This window comes from Sceloporus undulatus, chromosome 5 (genome assembly GCF_019175285.1).
Source record: "Sceloporus undulatus isolate JIND9_A2432 ecotype Alabama chromosome 5, SceUnd_v1.1, whole genome shotgun sequence".
Classification (NCBI taxonomy): Eukaryota; Metazoa; Chordata; class Lepidosauria; order Squamata; family Phrynosomatidae; genus Sceloporus; species Sceloporus undulatus.
Genome location: NC_056526.1, coordinates 75142328 through 75166761, shown reverse-complemented (window position 1 = coordinate 75166761; position 24434 = coordinate 75142328). Strand labels below are relative to the sequence as shown.

At 38.3% G+C, this 24434-nt stretch overlaps 1 protein-coding gene across 1 annotated transcript in view; it reads right to left on the bottom strand.

The window, feature by feature from the left end:
• PLXNB2 (plexin B2) overlaps positions 1-24434 on the bottom strand; it is a 397958-nt gene that overhangs the window by 308734 nt on the left and 64790 nt on the right. Inside the window, exon 2 of the mRNA XM_042469905.1 lies at positions 14848-14943. The gene's annotated coding sequence lies outside the window, so the exon portion shown is untranslated. The remainder of the gene's footprint in view (positions 1-14847; positions 14944-24434) is intronic.

Sequence of the window (24434 nt, the reverse complement as noted above, 5' to 3'; positions counted from 1 at the left end):
GAAATAACTCTGATCTTCAAAGTCATAGCCCAATGCTCAAACTACACTATGCTAGCTCTCAAATGCATATTACTGAAAAGCTGTTCTTTAGCCAAGATAGTAGAGATGCCAACAAGCCAAGACACAAAAAGGGATTGCTTCCTTAATGCATGTATTATTTTGCACAAGTATTATTTTAATTCTGTGCATAATTTCACTTTTAGTAGAAATACATTTAAGGAATAAACAGCTTCAAACCATGATTCCCATGGGTATTAATGTAAAAGATCATCACTAGTGTTTAGTTATCCCCTCTAAACTATAAATGAGCTTGAGGTGCTAGTGCACCAAAATAATTGCAACAGGTTGTAGGTGTCTATTCAATCAGTGAAGCAGCAGGTAGAATGCACACAGAAAACCTCCAGAAGAGTCTTAAGTCGATGCCTCATGTTTCAAAGTGTTTGGGGGGGGGGGGGGGGAATCAAGCGCTAATGTATACATTTCACTTACAGCATGGTAACCCTAGACTCCATTTCAATCCAACCCACTAACAGCAATTGTATGAATGGTTACTAAAATGTTAGTCTTACTGAGTTCAATGAAATGTACTCTAAGTGTGTATAATTGCGTATCCCAGCATGCTCTCTTGATGAATATGGTGTGAATGTATAAGATAGTTAACACATTTAAAAATAATATTTTAGAAGTTTCAAGCAATCAAGATTTGACATACTGAGATATCCTCTCTCCCCCCAGAATCTTTATTGAAATAATAAAGGCCTCAGAGAGGACTCTAAAGATGTCTGCCTTAAGGGAAACTTTAATTTTAGAATCAATTTTTCATCAACGGCTAAACCAGCTGTAAACTAATCATTTTTAATTAGTAGTCAAGTGTGACAGATACTGATAATTAAAAGTATAAGTGAGAAGAAAACTAAATAGCAAGAAATTTACTGCATTAACTTATATGCTGTGCTGCATTATAGCTTATTAAAGCTACCCTCAGTCCCCTTCCCAAAGTTATGAGTACAGGAATATATTCTGTCATTGCATCAGGTTATCCTGAAATGCGGATACATGTCTGGCAGAGCTATGGACACTCATCTTCAGAATTTGAGAAAAAGTTACTTTAATGGACTACTAGAATGTATGTGGGACCATGGACTACCCTCTGAGTAGGCTCCTCTGATTTATAGGTCAAAAAAAGAAGTCATTTGTTTCAAACTCCTGCACACATTTACATGCAATTGTGTCTTCCCTGGTAGACATGCATTTCCCAACTCTCTGGAAGTGCAAATTTGGAGAGCATGGCTGTGGGTAAAGCAAGGATGGGCATCATGTGCCAGGTGCTGGCCTGTTGCTTTGTAGCAGAGATTGGCAGTTTTCCTGGGCTTTGGTATGGAACAGGAAGGCCAACCTAGTTGCCTGCTTTGGGGGGGGGGGGTTGCTTAGGACCAGGTGAAGGCCCCACTCAGGTCCACTCCCAGCCCACATAAACTGCTTTCCACTCCATCACAACAGGCAGCTTCAATAATCTCTACCTACCTTCCCTCAGTTTTGGGGTTATTCTAAACAACTGGGGGAGATTGTGCTGCCTCATGTCAGGTAGCAGGGGAACTACTCTGTGGCTTCTGTCTGATTGGATTCCTATGTCTGTATTTCCAGCACTACGCAACAGGTGGACTCAGGGAATGGATTTCCATTGGGTGACAGGTGGATCTACTTATGGAATGGTTGACATTGGGCAGCAGGCAAGTTGACTTATGTCTAGATCCAGGGCTACAATGTGGAAAAAGTCTATTCAACTAAAATGGGGTCTGTGATTATTCTTGCTAAAGTGAGGTTCCACACTTGGCACTGGGTGTGCAAATGACTATGGCTAATGTTTGCTGTGGAGCATATATAGTGCCGAATGTAGCACAGGTTTAAAATCAAGCTTCAGGCTAAAATGTCTAATAAGGAATGTGTGCCCCATTCTGGAAATATGAAGAACAGTTGTGTTTTTATTGAAGCGGTTAATTGAAACAGCATTAGTTTATTCTAAGAAAACTTTCATCTTGTATTCTGTGAGCAGAAATGGTATCCAATTAGTACAACAGAAACGAACATTTGGATAGATTTGTTTTTCAGGCTAAAACACTATGTTCAATGAAAATGTCTGAACAATTTGGGAAGAAATTACTAGGAGCATCTGGGTTCCCCTCTTCCACAAAAGATAATGACTACTATCCTACTGAGCAAGTTTTTATGCTTGAGACAGGACTAACTCCAAAAATGGACACTTGATATCTATTTCATTCCCTTTCTGTGTAATAGCATGTTTATCAGTGCTGTTAGCATCACCCTGTACCGTTTCCTCATCCCTACCATCAAATAATGTGGAGACAGAAAAATGCATAATGTGATACCATACTACGTGTACATAAGGGGTACAGCTATGAGGGTCAGCAAAATAAGGGCACTGAACTCTCAGATAAGAAATCTGTCTCTCCAACTTGGAAATTTTCCTTCAGTCCTCAAATCTAGCACTGCAGATGGCAAGGCACTGAAAATTGTTAAGATTTAGAACTTATATTTGTTGTGTTCACATTCCCTTGGCAACCCTGCCTGGCCCTTTTCTCTGGATGCCTAACTGGCTATATGCTCAACTGATATTTTAAGTTACTGCAATGTTAGGAATTTGGAGTCTGAAAGAAAATTTCATTAGGTAGTCAAGAATTATTATTAGCCCCTCCCCAAGCTAACAATATATCTTGGGGGGGGGGGATATTAATAGAAGCACTGCAAAACAAAAGATAACGTTCTTGATTTACCCTCTCTGCCTAGCATTGCACAGGTGCATATGTTTTTAAATGCCCATTAATGAGAGGTACAGATTTGACACATTAAATCTTAACGACTTTTTGGGAGACATTAAATTTTATAATCAAAACCTGTTCTGAATTTTTATTAAGAGTCACTGATCCAACAGAGTAACAGCTGCAAATTGGGTCTAAAAATAAAATTAAGAACAGAGGCATTAAAAGCATAATTTAATGTGTTGATGAGGCAGCAGCTGATCAAATCTAATGAGCTAAAGCATACCAAAAGTAAATTCATAAAAAGTGCTAAACTACTGTCTTTCATGGAGGTGAAATGCATAATTGATGGAAAATTGCCACAACAAAAAAAGAGTTGATAGACTTGTGTGGGGGAAGGAGAGAAATAACTTTTTTTTTTCTTTGCAAATATTTTGACATTTACCTCACTGGACATTGGGGGACTCACTGATCTGAAATTAGTTGTGACCATCTTCCTCTAAAAACAAGATACACCTAACCTTTTCCCAGTTGTTTTCAATGGGACGTAGACTGCAGTATTACCTAAGGCAAACCAAGATTAATTAACTGTAAAAATTGCCAAAGTATGAAAAGGTGAATCATTTATTCATGTTTCAAGAGACATTCCAAAAGACATGTATCTACAGATATTTCCCAGTAATCCAAGGGTTTCCTGCAGTTAACATCTACAGCACATGTTTCAGCTTCTACAGTCAGGGAAGCTACCAGGTACTGTTATATAAATTAACCTTCTGCAAGGAATGAGCAGCTCATTGATCCAAGAATGTCCCTCCTTGTTTACAGAAAAGACAGAAGTCCTTTACTCCAATGCAAAAGTTAACTTTGGAGTTTATCAAATGAGAGGAATTTCTCTTAAATTCGAATGAAAAGAAAGTGGGGGCAGAACACATTCACTTAAAGTTGCTAGTTTTGCACAATTACGTGAATGTGCATTGCGTTTGAACTGGCTTCCCACTGCCCGAAAATAGCATGCCATTGCCCAAATTTGCGTGTGGCGGTCTATCACACAATAATGTGAAACCACATTATTGCATTCGGACTGACTTCCCATTGCCCGAATTTGCGTGTAGTGGGTTATCACGCAATAACGTTAAACCCCATGATGGTGTTCAGATTGCCATTGGATTATACTTCCAATTTCCTTTGTCTGATAAACTCCTTTGATTGTATTTCAGATATGAAACTTTTTCAGAACCTGGGTCTGTTGGAATGAAGTACTAAAAAAATAGGTAAAATGGTACCATCTTGTTCATGGATTTCTGCAATTTTAATATGATAGACAGGTATGGTTATCTTCTGAAACACAGGGAAAGAAGACAAACTATTATATCAAGTTCCTAGTTATCCATAAGAATAAAAAAATAATACTGTAGTATGTCTGCCCAAAACGTAATAAAACGTTAATCAACTCTGCATTCAATCATATAATTCTATCCTAAAATGCAGCTAGTAAAGGCATACCCCCTACCATCATCCTCTTCTTAAAAACAATAATTAACTGTTAACAAGCAATACATGAATTCAAAATGAAAACAAACTATGTCTCCTGAAAAAGACAGATACCTCAATATTTTAAAATCCAGCTGACACCCACTACCTGAAGTGGTTCAGCTGTGAAAGTCAAGTAGCACAAATTGGCCATGTCCTCTAAGTTTTACAACCTGTAATTGGGACAACATTGGAGATGTTTCAGAAGATTGCAATCTACATAATTTCCCTCTCAGGAGTGAACACACACTCTTGCATAAAATAAAATAAACATATATACACACACTTAATAGTAGGCAAATGTTCTTTAAAAAACAAAACAAAACAAAAGCACACAACTAAAGCACAGCAGAAAATTAAAGCCCATGTTTTCCTGCTCTTCAGAACCAAAACTACCTTGAGTTTCACTAGGCAAATTTAGTACATATTCAAATAGAAATAAACTGGCATTTGTCAATTACACTTTTTCTGAAAAGCATGCGTTACTAGGCCCATATGGGAATCCTATGCATAACTGAACTTATACCAGCCCTATTCTGATGACACACATTCGTGTTTACTACTTTTTGAAATTGGGACCTCCTAGATCATCAAAGGCAGGTTAGAAACAGGAAGGATGATCTCTTCCATCCTGTCTAAGCAATTCTGGGGCAGGGGATTCAGGGCAATCCTAGGTTTTCCCCCTTAGCATTAGAAACATGGAGAAAAACACACAAGGCAACAATGTTCCTTGGCTTATCTGACCCACTGGTCCCTCAACCTATTTAGTCCATGCAAAAGAAAAATGAATGGAGAAATTGGGGGGCAGAATGGAAAGATGACACCATACATGTAGTATAACAGCTTCATGCTGCTTCTGTTGTCACACTGTCCATCATAAGTAATCCAGGTATTTTGAGTTCTGGGAAGGTAGACGGGGACTCAGGAATGATTTGACTGCATTTTCCACACCCAGAGCTAGATATTCTCCACCTTCAATCCAGATACTGCAAAAGGCCACTCTGTGAGACATTTTCCATAACACAACATTGCACATGTTCTGCTTCTGCAGATAAGAACTGATGGGCATATGAAGAATGTAATAATCCAATAAAGGAGTGGTAAAAGGCATAATTTTTGGATGAGGATTATTCAAGATTGCCAAGGTGCTTAGATATCCCCCAAAAGACTAGGGAACAAGACCATAAACAAAGAAAAAAAGTAAGAGTTAGAAAATTTACAAGGGTTTTTCTGGCATGTGGAGAGCCTTGTATATGAGAGGATGGCAAGTGTAAAATGGTGCAATCCAGACATTATGACAGGTAAAGGGGAGTGTTAAAGGTAAAGGTTCTAGGAATAAAGGCATCTTTCTCCATAGTTATCTTTCTGATTTCAAAATATCTTGAGCAGATGGTTGGCCAGAGTTACCTGTTTCTGGCTGCCTGAGAAACTTCTTGTATCCCAAGCACACAGCCACAGCTGCTAAATCAGCACAAACACAGGATTTTATTAAGTCAGTGATCATCATATAGGATGATGCTTGTATCTTGAAATAGATTTTCACTGAGCAACAGTTCATCTAATGACACTTTGAAACTATTTTCAGATGGCACCATAAAACATCCCATTCTAACTACTGTACTGTTGCACGGTGAGAGGCAGGGAATAGAAAAAACTGAGATGAAATATTACAAGATAAACAGAGCAGGTTCATCTTGCTCTCTTCATTCCCTATCCACTGTTTTTAGACGCGACATGATATTGGCTAGTACAAAAAAGGTGCATGAGAATACGGCCAAGCCAGTAGCCCTTCAGCTACCACCCAAGGCAACTCTTTCAAGTGTCTTACATGTTGTAGGTAAATCGCAGAATTAAGCCTCAGATCTGATGAACTATCACTGACGTTAGCAGGTTGTTTAGCAAAGTCTCCCTTCAGGCAGGCACTGGAAGATTAGTATTAACAGACAGACAATCTGGAAAAGACTCTAGGACTTGGATGCCATGTCAGTGATAAAAAGAACGCCATTTAAGCTAGTACAAAGCTTCCACCAGATTAGTTTTTGCAAATATCCATAGACATACCTCAAAATTTTAGTTAAATTAAGTGCACGACTTGTTCAATATAACAGATCGGAAAAGGCAATGCAGTATGAAGGGTGAAACACCCCTAAGCCTTCATGATAAAAAGCTCTTTCCAGGGAAAAAAATCCCATTAAAATACAATTTGCTTCCTTATTCTTATTCTTAGACTAAAGTAGAAAGGGTAAACAGTTCACCATTTTCTACTTTGCAGCAAAACTGCTGGATTAAAGCAATTAATTGTGGAGGAAAGTTGCAACTGATGTGAAAAATAATCTCCATTTATAGAGAACTGCTCTACTTTTAAAAGCCTGTTTTACACTTTTCTGCAGGAGGTATGACAGTTCAGCTTATTAGTGGTTTCCTTGGATTTTGCAGCATCAAGTATTTTTATCTCAAAATAAATGCTCAATGGTCTCTTGAAATATCAAGGAAATCCTGTGGCTTTCATTTGTATGCATTTCAGAACCATATTACCTCTCACAGACCTTACACATATCTGGCTATATATGTGCGGGTGCCTCAAAGGGAGAAGGGAAAGAACGAGACTACATATATCTATTACACACATGCATGCAATTGCATCTAGAGATGGAAAACTATTCTTGACAGGTTTCACTGTTTTCATTTTGTTTCATTAGTCAGCATTCATTATTCTATTTTTAATCAGTTCCCTCTTTGACAATTCTACTAACAAACATTCTGGAATGAGTCCAGTAAATATTTAACTTACTGTCTTTGGCAACCCTTTCAGCCACTTTAGGATCCCTGGATAGCCATGCCTGGCAACCGTAAGTTTGGCTGGTGTGTAATGGACTCAAGATGCAAAGTCAAAACAGAACCATTCTCACACATGTATGGTACAACGCCATTTATGAGAATGAAAGATGCAGTAGTTGTCTTTAAATAGTCATCTTTTAAAATATAAAATAAAAGCTGTATTTGGCATTCTTTTAACAAGCATAACATAATACTGAAACATTCCCACGGTTGCTGTGGTTTACTTGGCAAGAGTGGTCCAGAAGGGGTTTACCTTTGCCTTCCTCTGAAGCTGAGAGAGTGTGACTTGCCAAGGTCACTCAGTGGGCTCCCATGGCTGAGTGAGGATTCAAACCCTAGTCTTCAGAGTTGTACTGTAGTCAAACCACACTATTAAACTGGCTCTCTGTATCTAATAGCACTGAATGTATTAAAGCCAGGACACAATGCATATGTGACTGCTGAGGAATCAAACACATCCCCAGCAGTGTGTATTGCCATCCACCATCAGTTCCCTCATATTAGCATCGAGTAAATCTACTCATTGTCCAGAAAACAGAGTTTGAAACATTAATGTTAAAAAGTAAGTTGAAATGTTTAAATTCCAAGGACAAGTAGTAATTACTTGCTGTTACAGTTTCATTTGCAAAAAACCCCTAAATCCCTCTACTTTTTCACTATTCAACAATGACTAAAACAATTCTTCACTTACATAAAAAAATCAGTGTTACAAACCAGAGTTAAGTAGCAAGGTCACACATACCCTGTAAATACATTTTAAAACATTTATTCATGTAGCTCTTCCCTTTGTCCCAATAAGGGGGTTACAGAAAAAATGTTAAGATCTTTTTTAAAAATTAGGATTTCACTTTCACAGCATACATACTTGTTTATATATGCACTTTATCTGGCGTTCCCCCCCTCCTTACAAAGCATCGATTCTTGTAGTATGGGTTGCTGGTTCAACTCTTTCCATAGAAAAAGTGAAAAGGCATAGTTACTTTGTTAATCTGATTTTTTAAAGAAAACAGTAACAAAAACAATGTATCCAATCTTTCTACATCCCATAGCACCAGCAGTATACATTTGTTTCCATTCCATACCATACCTGACCCAAGAATGCCCCCAATTATGAGTGCATCTACATCAGGATGCATCTAGACTGTAGAAACAATGCAGCTTGATGCCACTTTATGTCATGGCTCCATCCTACAGAATTCTGGGGTTTGTAGTTTTGTGAGGCACCAGCACACTTCGACAGAGAAGGCTTAAGACCTCATAAAACTATGAACCCCAATATTTTATAGGATGGAGTTACAGTAGTAAAAGTGACATCCAATTGCATTATTTTTACAGTGTAGATGTACCCCATGTCTTCATTCCACCAGATATTATAGCAAAATGTACTATTACTGCTTCATGTGCTGATATTTAACGTTCTCCCTAAGCTTTAAATCTGAAAAAGATGCAGAATAGCATTTAAACAGGAAACAACATCCAAACAGTGTTGAAAAACAAGAAAGAGAGAAACAAGGGAGGGAAGGATGGCAGGACCCAATCCTCAGTCAAAGAAGTTAGAAATGGTTCAATCTTTTTGTCCCTCTACAGGCCAACCTATGAAGAATGGAGCAACACAAAGCAAAAGTGTAAAGAAAAACTCAACAACAGAAACTATGGCCACATATAGGATTCAAAGTTGAGCCTGTTTTAATTTTAATTTGTTTCAGTCACTGCATGAGGCAGATGCAGCAATGTATAAGTAGCATCCATAAATTGTACCACTCCATCAAGAAAATTTCTCTAGCCCTCTTCACAGAGAAAAGCTCACCTAAACTAATCTTCATTGCCTAGTTCTACACCAGTCTTCACTTCCACCATATATTCTGTTTAGCGTAATCCAGTTCATCTTCTTGATTTTTATTTATGCATTATATTTTTAGACTGCCTTACAATTTGTATTCTCTGTGAGGTGTACAAGTGCATTAAAAAAACCCAGTAATATATAAAAGCCCCCCCCCCAAATAATAAAAGACCAAGCTGGGTAAACAAAAATTAAAGTCAACAGCAGGGTGTAAACACATAATCCAGCATTCTTCAACCGTTTCCATCTTATGGCACACTGACAAAATGCTAAAATTGTCAAGGTGCACTACTTGTTTTTCAAACTGAGACCTTAAAAAAGGATTGACATTGTGTTTGATCTTCAATAACTAAACTTTTCTGATGCATTATGAAAAGCACCAAAATGGGAAATGGGGGCTGGCCCTTGGTCTAGAGGAGTCAGCAACTGATCAGCAGCTGAGTCAGAAGGCAAGACTACTCCATTCCTTCCCCATATGTGCACCCTTCTTCCTGCCCATTTTTCATTCCTGAGAACAACAATGGCTCTCAAAGTAAATTCAGTGTGCCCACATGGGTTGGCAAGAGAGCGTCTTCAATTCCTCCCCTCACTGCAGTTCCCCATGAAATGCAAGGCACTGACTTGGCTCCCACAAATAATGTTTCTTGCCAGCCCCAGTCAGTTTTACTCTCTCACCCACTTGTCATCTGGTCCACTCCCTCCTCCAGTTTCTTCCTTACTGCATATCCCACACACAGAGAATCTCTCTCCACCACCCTCCATTCCTTTTTCATGCAGAGCTACTGAGGCAAAAGGGAAGCATCTGCTGCTATCTTAGGGCAAGGAAAGTGAGAAGGTGACTTTCATGTTCTAAGCAACCCATGCTCCTTCACCACCACTCCCTCAGTGTGAATGCACATCAGGCTTGCATACATGCCTCTTACACTTCCCTCTGCCATTGACTGGAGAGTGGAGAAGCCAGAAAAGGAGTAAGGTGAAAACGATCATCCCTTTATCTGTCATTTAAAGGAGATATCCCAACTGCATATACACCCATAACTTTTTAAAAAGTCAAACAAATGCTTAGTCCAGAGGTTTTCTTTTTATTATTATTATTATTATAAAAATTTTATCATTAAAACAAACATTAATAAACATACATATATACATACATAAACACAATACATGCTAAGACATTAAAACATTAAACATAAAACCACTTCCTCTCCCTTATTTTGAATATTTTCAATTCTTCCCTATTCTTTACATCTAGACTTTCCATATCCCAAAATTGAGCAATGCGTTGTATATTCACATGAATAATCATATAAATGAGGAAAAGGAGGGAGAAATGGATAATATAATGTAATTCCCAGAGTGTTTATAATGAAAGGAAAATATATAAACAAGTCCAGAGGTTTTCAATCTTTGTAGCACTTCCCATCTTTTATTTGTGGCTCACTGATGTGGCACACCTGCAAACCCTTTGCGGCACAAAAGTGAAAAATGAAAATCACTGACATAAGCAAAGCAAAACCAACCCCCCAAAAACCCTCTCAAAACAAAAAAACAAAACCACCTAACCACAGCAGAGATTATAAAAGGAAACACACTAATAAGGTCCTTAAAATGCCTAAGATAAGAAAAATATCTTCACCTGTTGCTGAAAAGAGCATAATGCCTTCTTTCACAATGATTCTTTCTCAGGAAAGCATTCCACAGAGAGGGTACTACAACTAAAAAGGCCTCTTATAGTCACACACATTGTCTCCTCCATGGCAAGAGGCATGATCTTGTGATTCAGGTAAACATGGGGAGATGTACCTTCTAACTAGGCTTTAAATAACTTAGTATTTAAAAGCTAAAATTCTGAATTGGAAACAGTTCAGTAGCCAGAGCAGGTGTTCAGCACTGGCAAACACTATCATACTAGCCAGTCAGAGGTAATAGTCTAGCCACACTGTTTTGAAGGGTGATTTTCAAAGGTGATTCCAAAGATAATTCATTGAAGTAATCCAAACAGAGGTGATCTGAACATGAAATAAGTCACAGAAGGGCAGCATTAGCTCTGTAGAAATAACCCAGTTTAACATCGCTTTAACTGCCATGGCTCAACACCATGGAGTTCTGGGAATTGTAGTTTTGAGGCATTTGCCTTTCTCTGTCAGAGAGCTCTCATGCTACAATAAACTACAATTCCCAGATTTTCATAACACTTAGCCATGGCAGTTAAAGAGGTGTCAAAGTGGATTATATCTGCAGTGTGGATGCAGCCAAGGCTGTATCATTCTATCCTTCCTCTCTGTCTTGTAAACAATGCTATACAACCATGAGGCCACCTCTACTTCTAATGATAATGAGTGATCCAAGAGTACAAAACTATTAATCTTATTATTTAGAAGGATGACAATCATTTTTAACACAGGCTGAACAGCAGCTAACCAAAAAAGATGAACCATCCAGAAAAAAAACCCAAAACCCACCCCATTTCCCAAAAAACCCCCCCCCCCCGACTTTGGCAACATTCGGGCATCAGGAATCAGAGCAGATAAGGGGACTAATTCACCGGTAGAAGATGTAAACAGTTGCATGGTGGTTTAAAGGGATCACTGTACAGCACGGGAAATTTGAATCCACTGGTTTTAATGAGCCGGTATCTTCACTTACCGATCGTGAGCACTGAGAGGGAAAAAACAATAGCAGTTTGCCACTAAGCCAAGAGCTATGGGATGGGGTGGGTATGTTCCGCCCTCTGCCCATTACCATTCTTTCTTGGGTGTCCCAAATGGGATCAGCAATGCATTCCCATTGACAGCTCACGGGAAAAAAAGTGCTTTCGAAAAGACATGGAAAATGCTTCAGTTTCAAAAACACCGGATTAAGGGAGATTTGTGCCAGCCATCCTAAAAGTCAGGTCAGGAAAATTCAGGTCAGGAAAAACTGGCACAAGTATAAACAACTCCCTTTTAAACTAGTTTCCAAACAAGTTTATAACATAGTGAATTTCATTTTACTAGTCCTCATCCCACTCAAGCAAATATTTGGTCAAAAATTTCACTGCTTTATGTTCCCATGCTGGTGATACCTAAGCCCACTCCTGGGAAAATCACCCCCAGCTGTTTCATATACATGTTGAGAAGCATGAAAAATTCTGAAAAATTCAAAAAATCAATCACCACTGAGAGGCAATTTCTCAGCTCCAACTTGTGGAATTGACTAAATAGTAGCAGGCACAGATGTTGGAAAAAGTAACTTTTTTTCAAACAACTTTTAGACTTCTGGAACCAACAGGACAGGATCCTCACATCCCAACTCAGACAGCCTACCCAGGTTTACAATCTGTGACACTGAAGACTTTATACAGGTTGATTCTCCCTTATCTGGAATTCAAAGATCCGAGATATTCCAAAAAACAACATGTTTTTCATTGGTGGCCAAGATAGAGACACCTTTGCTTTCTGATATTTGTATGTACATCAACTATGTTTCATGCACAAAATTATTTAAAATACTGTGTAAAACCACCTTCAGGCTATGTATATAAGGCATCTATGAAAGATAAATGAATGTCGTGTTTAGACTTGGGTCCCAGCACCAAGATATCTCATTATGTATGTATATGTAAATACATGTATTCCAAGATACAAATAAATCTAAAACACTTCTGGTCTCAAGCATTTTGGATAAAGGAGATTCAACCTGAAAAGTCAAGACCACCAGCATATGCATGACAGGATTCTTAAAATACAGAGGACCCTTGTTATATGCTGGGGTTCAAGATGCAAGATCCCCCATGGATATCAAAATCCATGGATGCTCAAGTCCCATTAAATATAATGACATAGAAAAATGGTGTCCCTTATAAAAGATGGAAAATCAAGGTTTGATATTTGAAATTTATACTTTTTTTGAACATCTTCAAACAGTGGATGCTCGAATCCAGGTATAAGAAATCCATGTATAAGAAGGGCCGACTGTAATAAGAAGTGCACTTTTTCACATATATTTTATTTTTATATTTAAATTTCCTTTTTAATAAATGAACACCTACCCAATTCCTACTTAATTAATTAATATCTGGAAAGATTAACTTTATTGTTTATGAATGAAATCACCCTCACTCATAATTGATGAATTAATATTAAATGTATATATAGATACAAATGAACCTTAAATATACAGAGTTTAATTAAAATGATACTGGATACTGTCTGCTGAATATGATAATTGACTATCCCAAAAGCAACTAAATGAACTACAGTGAATAAGATGGTTAATATGAAAGTGTTTAGTTCCCTTTCCCATTCTATAGTGCATTTAGCATTTTGCTGTCAAAGTTTGGCTGCAAGCTGAGATATAAGCTTTAAAAAAATGGAGAGCATTGGGAGGATGGGTTGGGCAGCTTTATGTGGCCTGTACATTGGCCATCTACTTATGCTAGAAGGAAACAATGGCCAGTCAAAGCAGAATCATGACAAGATTTCATATAGCATCCTTAAGAGTGTGGATTAATACCTTCCCAGTTCCCCAAGGCTTCTAAAAATACAGAACATAGATGAACGCATACAAACATATACATAAACGCACAACTCACCAACATTATTAAAATAGAAAGCCATTAGCAAAAGACAGAATTCATTTCTCACTGGGCCTGAGATCACATTTTTCCAAAACCAGATCGTGTCACTTAGCAAGAAACCAGTAAATTATGTCAGGTAAAAATACAACAATATATCCTACTTCCACTCCAGGAAAACTTTAAAATGGTGGTTTGTTTGCATTGTAAAAAACCCCCCAAAAAACAGATTGGCATTCTGTCCAGCCACATCACAGGGGAACATGTGTATTCAAATACATAGCCACAGACAGGATATTATTTCAAAGTGTAAAGAAGCATAGCAATTCCAGGACCTTTTGTCAGGTGCTGAATCAAAAGTTCTGGCAGGCACTGGCTTTGATCAGATTCAAATAAACTAGCCAAGAAAACAGAGGAGATAAAACCTAGTCAGACAATATTTCCTGAATATTTCACTGAATTCCTATGAAATCCAAACACAGCTGGGGAAAACAATGGGACCTTCAAGGAAAGAGCAAAGAGCATTTGAACAAACATAAATCCTGAAAGATTTTTATGCCAGAAGAAACACCATCATCTTAAAAACAGTTTCCTCCACTAACCCAAGTTCAATTACATGTATATCTATCAAAAGGAAACAGCCCGAGGTGTTGAACAGTAGGTTTTTCTCTGTCTGTTGTTCTTCTTTATTTTACTTCTCTTTTAAAAATAATAATAATAAATCAATTCAACCACATTGTCACTATTCTATCCCATCAAAGCATTTTGAAGAATAAAGTTAAAATTAAAATGCCTGTGCTGTCTTTCAGGAAGTGTCCTTAGATGTCACAGACCCTGGCCAAACTGTGAACATACTCAGTTCATTTCTTTAAATCCTGATTTGTTGGTACTACCTGTTTGTGTTTCCATACTGAGATCATAATAATAATACTCCTACCCAGTGCACTGCAGTATCTCAAGGATGTAGTGTACAGAAGTGTTCTTTGTCTCTGGCATCATATCAGTTGTAAACAGAGAAAATGAACTACTTGTTCTGAAGCAACAAAAGTCAGAAAGATACATACAAAGTGGCCAGAAGAAAGCATGGCACACTGGCTCAGAACAGCAGATGTGTGGTACATTTCTCATAGTAGATAGGGCTATGACAGCTACATCTATCTGTGTCATTAGGGCTAATACAATTAACAGGAAAACCATGTTATGGTAGAATGGTTAATGTCTATTGTTTGTTCTGTTGAGACATTAAAATGAATAATAGTTGAGAGAGAGAGAGAGAGAGAGAGAGAGAGAGATCTTACAGTGCATACTTGCCTAAGATGGAGCCTGCTCCTTTTGCAGATGTCTAGGACAGACCACTAAGCCACTCCATCCAGGAATGTGTAGCCTCCCACTCTGATGAACCTCTGTAATTAATAAAAGAGCACTTAGCAGCCTGCAAAATATACACATAACCAGTTCAGTTCTAGTACGTTTTGTAATCAATACTTATAAGCCAATAACTAACCAATGCAGTGTTTTTAAAATTTTTAATTGCCCTGCAGTATTCTGCTGGAAGTAACCATGCATCATGCAAACAGGCAGAGCTGCCCTTGGGGTGAGGACAGAATTTTGTACCTGTGCAAACAACCCCTGTAATTGCTTATCTTTACCATGGCTCCATCCTACGGAACCTTGGGATTTGTAGTTTGTTGTGGTACCAGATCTTTCTCTGCAAATCCCAGAATTCCATAGCATTGTGCCATGGCAGTTAACACAGTGTCAAACTGCATTAATTCTGCAATGTAGATGCAGTCAAACACTATATATATATATGAAATGATAGTTATGTGCAAATGAGCCATAATTTAATGAGCCATAATTCTGTGGCACATAGCATATTTTTCAATATAGGCATCAGTAATTTATGAATTGCTGCCTTTTACCCGTAATATAACACCATGGCTCATTAGTGTCCCCTTGCTTTTAGGAGTGCAATAAACTTCTACGGCTGAAGTAGACAGAATACCAGAGCGGAATGGGAGCAAGGAAATATACAAATCCCATCACACACACACACACACACACACACACACAGCGAGAGAGATAGAGAGAGAGAGAGAGAGAGAGAGAGAGAGAATATTGATGTAGGACAAACTATTCTGAAGAAGAAACTATGGGCTTGGTGGATTTTCCCTCCCATGTTATTCAAAAAAGAAGTATGAATGTTTGAACTATGACTAAATTGTTTTGCTCGGTTATGAAGAGCCCAAGATGAGTTTAAGGGGAGCCATAAACTATCAAACAGTACACAATAACATGACTACTGACTGACGACTGTACAAACTGTACAAACACTTAGAATGTCTTTAGGTACAGTAAGAAAAACCAGATTTAAGATCACAAGTATAGTGTCACCCACTAGCGAACATCATGAGCCCCTAATTTGAACTGGAAAGGAGGGCAAATATTATTTAGACAATTACACAGTAACTCCATAGTTTTTAAGATGGCTACTACCTGACATCTTTAGGAACTCCAGCAAGTGGGGTTAATCCCAGTTTTATACTCCTATATGAACATGTATAATACACCTATGTTTTATTTTATTTTATTTTGCTGTAAAAATGTGAGGTGGGGGGGTAGATATGAAAGCTTCCCAAAACTTGTAAAGTATTGAGTTTGTTTCATAAAAACAAACATATTGGTTTGTATATATTTGGCTATGTCTTTTGCATTGGTATACATGCACCATTAATAGAAGCTACCTTGATCCTGTCTAGAGCAATCTACAATGTCTGCAAAATGTGTGATAGGAAACAATGGGTAGGTCAGATTTCTATTCCAGAGTCCTAGAATATAGAACCTCAAAGTTTGTAGAAGCATAAAGATATTTGGAAAAATATTTTTTAAAATGGCAAACTGGGGAAAATGTGATATGGAAAGTGATATGGAATGAGGTATCCTGGTTTGTCTTATAAGGTTAGCTGGCTGGCACTGTGAACTCTGGCTCTCCAGACTGCAGCATTTTACTATAGGTCCCACTTATCAGTCTAAATGCTTCTTTTTCTTAATACCTCTTTAAGACATACAATTTAAATCTTCAGTTCTTTAAGATTCACTGCATCTGCCTCTGTTATTCAAAGAATCAAATCCTTGTAAGTTTGGGTTCAGTTCCAGTTCATCAGTGTATTTTTTAACTCCTACTTCTCATTTGTATTTTTAAAATAGAATAAAAAATTATTCAACAACTGGTTCTGCCACTTTGAGCTTGTTCACATTTTTCACACAGATTGATGTTAAAGTCTTACAACTGCAACAGAATTCCTGGAAGCTACAGTATAATTGAATGGAAGTAACATACTTCAAAGTATATATGAATTAAAATGTGTATCCAAATCCAATTGCTAGCCTCAACTAAAGCAGACCCACTGAATCAGCCAGAGTTACATAAAGGTTTAACTGCCATGTGGAATCCTGGGATTTGTAGTTTGCTGAAGCACCACAGCTCTCTAACCAGGCTGAAAGCCTCACCAAACTACAAATCCCAATTAAAGGGGTGTCAGATTTCTGCAGAGTGGAAACCAGGTAAGTGTCCCTTCTTTCTCAAACTTCTCCATCAACAGCAGGACTGAGATCATAATCTGAACCCTAAATTTTGAAAAATATTCCTCATTGCCTACAGTTTAGATAGACTGGCATTTCCTTGTCCTTTCTCTGATAGGCAGTTTCCACTCAGGAGACAAAATCAATACAGGAAACAGAGCTGATCAATCTAAATCCCTTAAAAAGATAGCACAAGCCTTTTCTGCCTTTCTTCCAAAGACTACAATGTTTGTTTCATGTTCACAGCAACAAAGAGTTTTGGTTTCCAGGTCAAGTTCACTGAAAAAAAAAGCCACTTAAACTGTTTGAGTTCTGGTACATTTCAAGTTCCCAGAGAGGTTTCCTGTATCTGTGCATATGTGCCTTCAAGTCACCTGTTCACTTATGGCATGCCCATGCATTTCATAGGGTTTTCTTAGCTAAGAAACACTCAAAGGTGTTTTTGCCATTTCCTTCCTCTGAACATAGCCTACAGCATCTGATATTCATTGGTGTTCTCCCATACAAGTGCTAACCAGAGCTGATCCTGCTTAACTTCAAGATATTGTTCAACTAATATGTCCATCTCCAAGCCTTGATGCTTGGAAAGCATTTCTGAGGGAAGAAGTAATGCCCTGAGCCTGCATGAAGCTATTGAACTTTCTATACCTTCACTCTTACTTCCAAAATGTGAAGTCATAAAGAACTAAAGTCAATATTCAGTTTCAAAAGCCAGCTAGCTTGCCTGTGAGGATCAAACCCCTTTGTATAAATCCCAATAGGCTATGACATCTTTCCACCAACATGGTGCTCTCCAGATTTTTAGGATGATAACTCCCATCATCTTTAACTTTAACTCTATTGCTTAGCACTGATGAGAGCTGTAGGACAAAACATCTGAAGGATACCACACTGTAAAAGGCTTGTCTATGCCAAAATCACTTTATTAATAAGATTAGCCACTTGACATCAATGAAAAGTTCCAAGGTGACAAAGTTCCCTGCAGCCCTTCCTATCCTGAGAATGCTTTAACTGCCATGGTTCCATTCTATAATTAAGAATATAATTCAGTCAGATATAGCTAGCCCCTCACCTAACGACAAAGTCCAGGATCATGGCAGGTAAATGTGCTATAATTATGCAAAGTAAAAATACTCCTGGATATACTGCTTGTGAAGAAATTATCAATACACCTCTCTCTGTCTTTCTCCCATCCCCAGAAAAATATACTTTTTGTCTAGGAATTCACATATGTCACTCAACTTACCCAAATAATGGAATTATCAAGCTTATTTTTCTTGGCACTGTCCTACATGCCATTCAAAGTAGCAAATTAATTCAGAGGTTTTCTTGATTACATGTGTCACGTCAACCACCATCTGCTTATAGCTGCAAAATAGTAGCTTAATTGATTTAGGGCAGAGCAGTAAAAGAAAAAAAACACATTAAGACTGTTTCCCTGGAAGTTAGGAGAAAGGAAAACAAGGCAAATATGCTCTTTGAAAATTAGTGTTTTGGCAGAAAAAAATATATTAGAACCAGCGCTCAATCCAGAAACAAAAACCTGGCAAAGACATCCCTGTTAAAAGCAACTACATTTTGGTGGCTTTATGAGGCAAGTCACGTAGCCATAACACAGGGTATGGGAGTAGATTTTTAACCCAATAAGAAAGTTTGAGATTCACATTTTGGGAAAATAATTCCTGGATTAAGACAAAATATGCACTCTATTTAATAGTTTTATATCATATCACACACACATAGGTGATTTGTTGATTACTGGTATCAGTATTATTTACTGCTGATGAAACAATTTTTCAGTCCCTAACAGTATCAAATTGTCATCATCTACATCTGGATTATATCCTTTAAAGATAAAATTCCCCATTCCCTGTCCTATATGGGCTGGTTAAGACAGCAAGTATACCCCCCCTCTCTCACACACACACACACCACTATAAAACCTGTAAATCCCCCCTTGTGATATGTTGGCTAGTAATCAGACCAACACATCCCCTCTAGCAAAGGGGAACCCCTGACAATTGCAGGATTTACTATGTTTTTCATTAAAAGGACAAGGTCCATCAACCAAGTTAGGAACAAAACAGTCACGCAGGAATCAGTACCAAAAAGTGGAATGCATACACAAATCCTCTCTCATACATACACAAATCAAGCTTTCTTGATTTTAAAAGCCTGGTTTAAGACTTTCTGCTATTAAACAGTCACTGTTTTTTGCACTTTTGCAGCATTTTATAATTTGAATGCCATTTGGCAAAAAGATTGATAATATATTTTAAAAATGAATACATCAAAATAAAATGTAATACACAGCAACACTGATTTATTCATATCAGAAACAAAACAAAACTGATGGATGCTGCCTGTACTGTATGTGATGGAGTGAGCAAATTAATTATTGACCTTTTAAGAAATGGCAAGATAAAATTACATAAAGTGCATTAATAAAACCAAGCTGGCAAACTTTCTCCCATTCTCTCAGCTGAAGTTGAGTCTCAGTTTGCAGCACTGTAATGCAAGCAACCAGACTGTTTTTATCTTTAACAAGAACTGACATGCTCTGCATATATGAAGAAGAGAATCCCAACATAACTTTCCCACCATCTCATCCACTATCTACTGCTTTGGGAAGCTGTTAGATTGGGACTCCTATTTGGGGACAATATCTCAAAAATATTCTCTGTGGCTTGTCTTTTTAGTGTCTCCTCTCCTCCTTGGCATTTGGCTCTTCCTGTTTACTTCTTTTGGGCAAGTTAAAAGTCAGTTTCCAATCCCTCCCACACATGGTCTCAACAACGACCAAACTGCTACACTTATTTTTCTTCCAAATATCAAAGTTCATATTGTAGTGATACCAAACTGTTTAATAACAGATTGAACAAAAGGGCACAAAATCTGTGTAAGATTTTGAAATATTGTCAAGAAAATATGTTTTAAGAAGCACTGTGGGAAAAGCGGCACGTGATAATGTTAAGAGTGGCACATGCTGCCTTGTGATGGTATGTGAGGAATGATGTACAGGATTGCCAAACTAGGCTTGTCAGGCCCCACCTGACAGAAGAAAAAAGTCAATACAAGGAAAGCAATAACATTTGGTTTTTCATTTGAGAAGTCCCTTGACACCTCAGACTTATCTCTATCTAGTACAAAGCTGATAGGGCCCTTTATGAGAAGACAGCAGTGAATTCCACAGCAAGTAGTCTCTATAATGTCTAGGCTGAAGATTAATTTAGACAAAGCATGTCAACAGCAGCCAAACAAGGTAGCTTTATCTCAGTTGCAAGGAACAAGCCCTCAGAAAACAAAGCTTTAGTTTGTATGTATGTGTGTGCCATCAAGTCACCTGTTGACTTATGGCGACATGAATTTCATAGGGTTTTTTTTAAGACAAGGAATACTCAGAATGGCTTTGCCAGTTCCTTCTTCTGAAATATAGCCTACAGAACCTGGTATTCATTGGCAGTCTCCCACTGAGCAGGATTGTTTCTGCTTTGCTTCCAAAATTAGATGGGATCTGGTGCATTTAGGTATTTATGCCTTTTAAAAATCAATTTAAGATTATACAAATTCTTCCACCACACCACCCCCAATACTGAGTCTTCATTCATTTGGCCATGCAGAGATCTCACACACTCCTTCCTCCTCATCCATACACTGAAGATCACCAGTGAATGATGGGGTGGTGAAGAGAGAATTGGAGGAAGGGGGGAGGAGTGAATGCAGTAATCACAAATGTGACACTGAGGCGAGAGAGTGAGGAAGAGAGAAGCGGTGCTCCAGTCTAACCCCTCACTTTTGATCTCATGGCTGGACATTTTAATATTTTTTTAAAATCCAAATTTATTTTGTTCTGTTCTCTCCCTCACTTACTAGGGTGACAAAAGGGATTGGACAGGGAGGCATCCAATCAGAGTGGATCCTGAGATTGATAGACAAACCATAAGGACTATTGGATGATAGGTTGATGTATACTGGGAAAGGGGAAAGAAGCACGTTCACTAATGGGAAATGTGTGGCTGGTTAGTGCTTTTTGTGTGTGGATTTAACAGAGTCAGTGCGGAGTCTCTGCAGTTAGTAAAATGCAAGGTGAGGCCATTTTTTTTCATCAGCACCCCAAGACAATGAACTTTGAAACCACTTCCAGATGTTCTGTTAAACCAGTTTATGTGTATTCATTAAGATAGTGCTTTCATAAAAAGAAAAAACAGTCCCAATCCTGTTCTTTCGCAACCCAACATAAATCCTCTCTTTTGCAAGTGAGCATATGGATTCTGCACATACACTGCATCTACACATATTTGTGGTGGAGAAAATGTGGCTCTTACAAGACTGTTGGTCTGCAACTCCTATTTTTTGTTTGACTGTTCTTCCTAATTAGTATGGACAATGGTGAGGCATGACAAGAGCTGCAATCCAACAACATCTGGACAGCCATGCATAACTGAGGCACTGATCTACAAGCTGGAGCATTAATCCAAAACTGATAATAAGACAGGCTATGTCATGTTCCTTCCTAAAACTAGCAACCTAGCAGCTAAGGACTGATATGTGTTTAGAGAAAACATCCAATAAATTCCTTGCCTCTCCCTGTAGCATATAGCTAATGCCAGCATAGCACCTTTGGTGAATACAATGCTAAATCTTTGCTTTTGGGAGCAGAGAGGCTCTGCCTGTGGCAGGAACATCTCTCTCACTTGGAAAATACTGCTGACTCCCAGGTATTTTGCATTAAAGGGAATTGAGGCTTGCCCCACAGAACAAACACAATTAGCAGTCATGCAACTTTTGTATAGAGAGTGATTTCTAAGTATGTTCAGTCACTGTTTTGAGGGTGATAAAAAGGGAAGAGTAAAATCTGGGCTGACATCTAGATGGTCACACAGCAAAGGGAAGTCCCTGGTGGACAGATTACAAAGCACCTTTGGGGAGAATATAAAAGCTCTTCATAACCTAAAGACACTATGGCTCAGATTAGACAATGGTTTGATTCAGGCTTGTTTGAATTAACCACAGTTAGAGGACCAAACCACAGTTCCCACAGATCAAACACAATGGTTTTTTCCAACAATAGAAGTGGAAACATCCCACACACAGTGTGAAATGAAAGGGGGAGAGGGATAGTGCAAGACAAAGCTCATACTGTCCTATTTTCATAACAGGAAATCATGGAAAGAACATCTAATTTCATGACAGTACCCAAACTCCCAACTTCTGTGGTCCATATAACTTCTTCCACACACAATCTTTTCACTTTAATTGCTGGAATTATTTGCTATTGTAATTATCTGCTGCAGCACTGACACAATCAATTTTCATTCCAGGTATTGAACAGGATTATGTCCTATCTATAAGGGACCTATGTTCATGTATTTGTCATAGTGCAAAATATCACAGCATGCTTCATTTTGTATCAGATATAGGCCGGTTACAAACCGGCAGTTGGGACGTCCTCTGGACGTCCCATTTTAAAAAAGGGGCGTCTCTTATAGATGCCCCTGAGTCTAGTATGGACTGTGTCCGTACAAGATGGTGGCGCCCCTTCCACATGGGCGCCGCCATCTTTACATACTGGACGCATAGCGTCCAGACGTGTCGCGGCGCCTATGACGTTGCGAATGCGCCAGCGGCGCCTCGCGACGTCATGGAGGCGCCGCAAAAAGAAGCTCCGAAATGGAGCTTCTTTTTCGGTCCGCGTGGGAGTCGCGCCGTCTGAAGGCTCCGGCTCCCCCGCGGACCTACCGGCGGCGGCGGCAGACCACCGCAAAGCGGCGGTATGTATCCCGCCATAGTTTAGTAAAAAGGGAACATTTTCCTAAGTTTATTTCATCTTACTTGTTAATGTATAATGATTTGGGTTGCAGTTTTTTGTTTTGTTTTGTTTATACTAGGAACACCATTGGTGATAAGTAATGGACAAAACACTTGACATCTTGCCTAAAGCATCTATAAACTTACTAGTTTCTCCTATAAGCTAAAAGTGATTAAAATATTGCATCTGTCTTTAAAAAGTTGCGAAGCACAAAGATATTGTGAGACCGAAAGATGCCATATTAAAAAAAAGACAGTAATGTATTCCAAGTAGCACGAGCAAAGACATGTCTTTGGCTCTTAACACTTGATCGTTGCCAGATTAGGACACAGAATTTTAATTAAACTGTACTAGGAAGCTGCAATGAGCAGCAGAGAATGACTCAGAATGGTAATTACTAGTTGATACTGCCATGAAGGTACAATTTTAGAAGCCATGCAGGTGTTACTCTTTTACGAATGACTCCAAAAATTACAATCAGACAGTACTCTAGGTAATTTCACAGAGAAAGCTATAAAACTTTGAAATGCATTTCTAAGATGTCCCAGAAGGGGCATGAAAATGAGGCTATGCTTTAATGCTACCAAGCTAATTGGCTGTCAGTGTTCAATGCAATTCCCTTCTAGTGGAAGGCTTGGTTTCACTGATGTATCACAGAGTGGCTGACTGCTTCGACCTGGCAAGCCCTGCTTTTCCGTAACAGGAGGGGATGTGCTTCAAGCCCATTTCCAAATAGTAAAATTCAAACTTTCACCCTTTTAGCACTTTGCTGGAATCACAGTGATAAGGTATTATTAAAGGACTCATTATTCACTCCATTTCAAAATCTGTTTACGGGTTGCCATAACAATCCTAAATCAGTATTGATGACTACAATGGGCCTTTGGTATCTACTGGGTTTGACTCCAGGATTCCAAAATCTGTGGATTCTCAAGACCCATTAAATACAATGGTGTAGTAAAATGGTGTCCCTTTTGTAAGAATGGCAAAATCAAGATTTGCTTCTTGGAATTTGTATCTTTTTGGAAAATTTTCAAGCCATGGACAGTTGAACCTGTGGAGAAACAATCCATGGATATTGAGAGCTCAGTGCAATTTTAAAAACACAGCAACTGGAGCTTTCCTTATTTAGTCAAATATATTTTATGCCACATTTCAGGACAAAGCCTTTCCAAGATAGGTTACAAAAGATTATTAGATTCATTCTGATGTGCAGGATAATTTAACTGTGGAAAGAAAATTACTTGCAAATTCACAGCAGAAATATTATGCTTCCAAATAATTTCAAGTATTCTTATAAATTATTATCATGCTTCCAAATGATTTCAAGTAAAAATCAATTGCAAAGTTTCCCAGTCCAGGCCTTGAATAATCTTTCTTTGACTCATATATCATTGATCCATTCTGCTATGGGCTTTCTTAAAGGATATATTCTGCCCATATGCCCTCCCTCAGACAGGATCCACCTGCCTCCTTTGATGGATCAATAATATGATCTGCAAA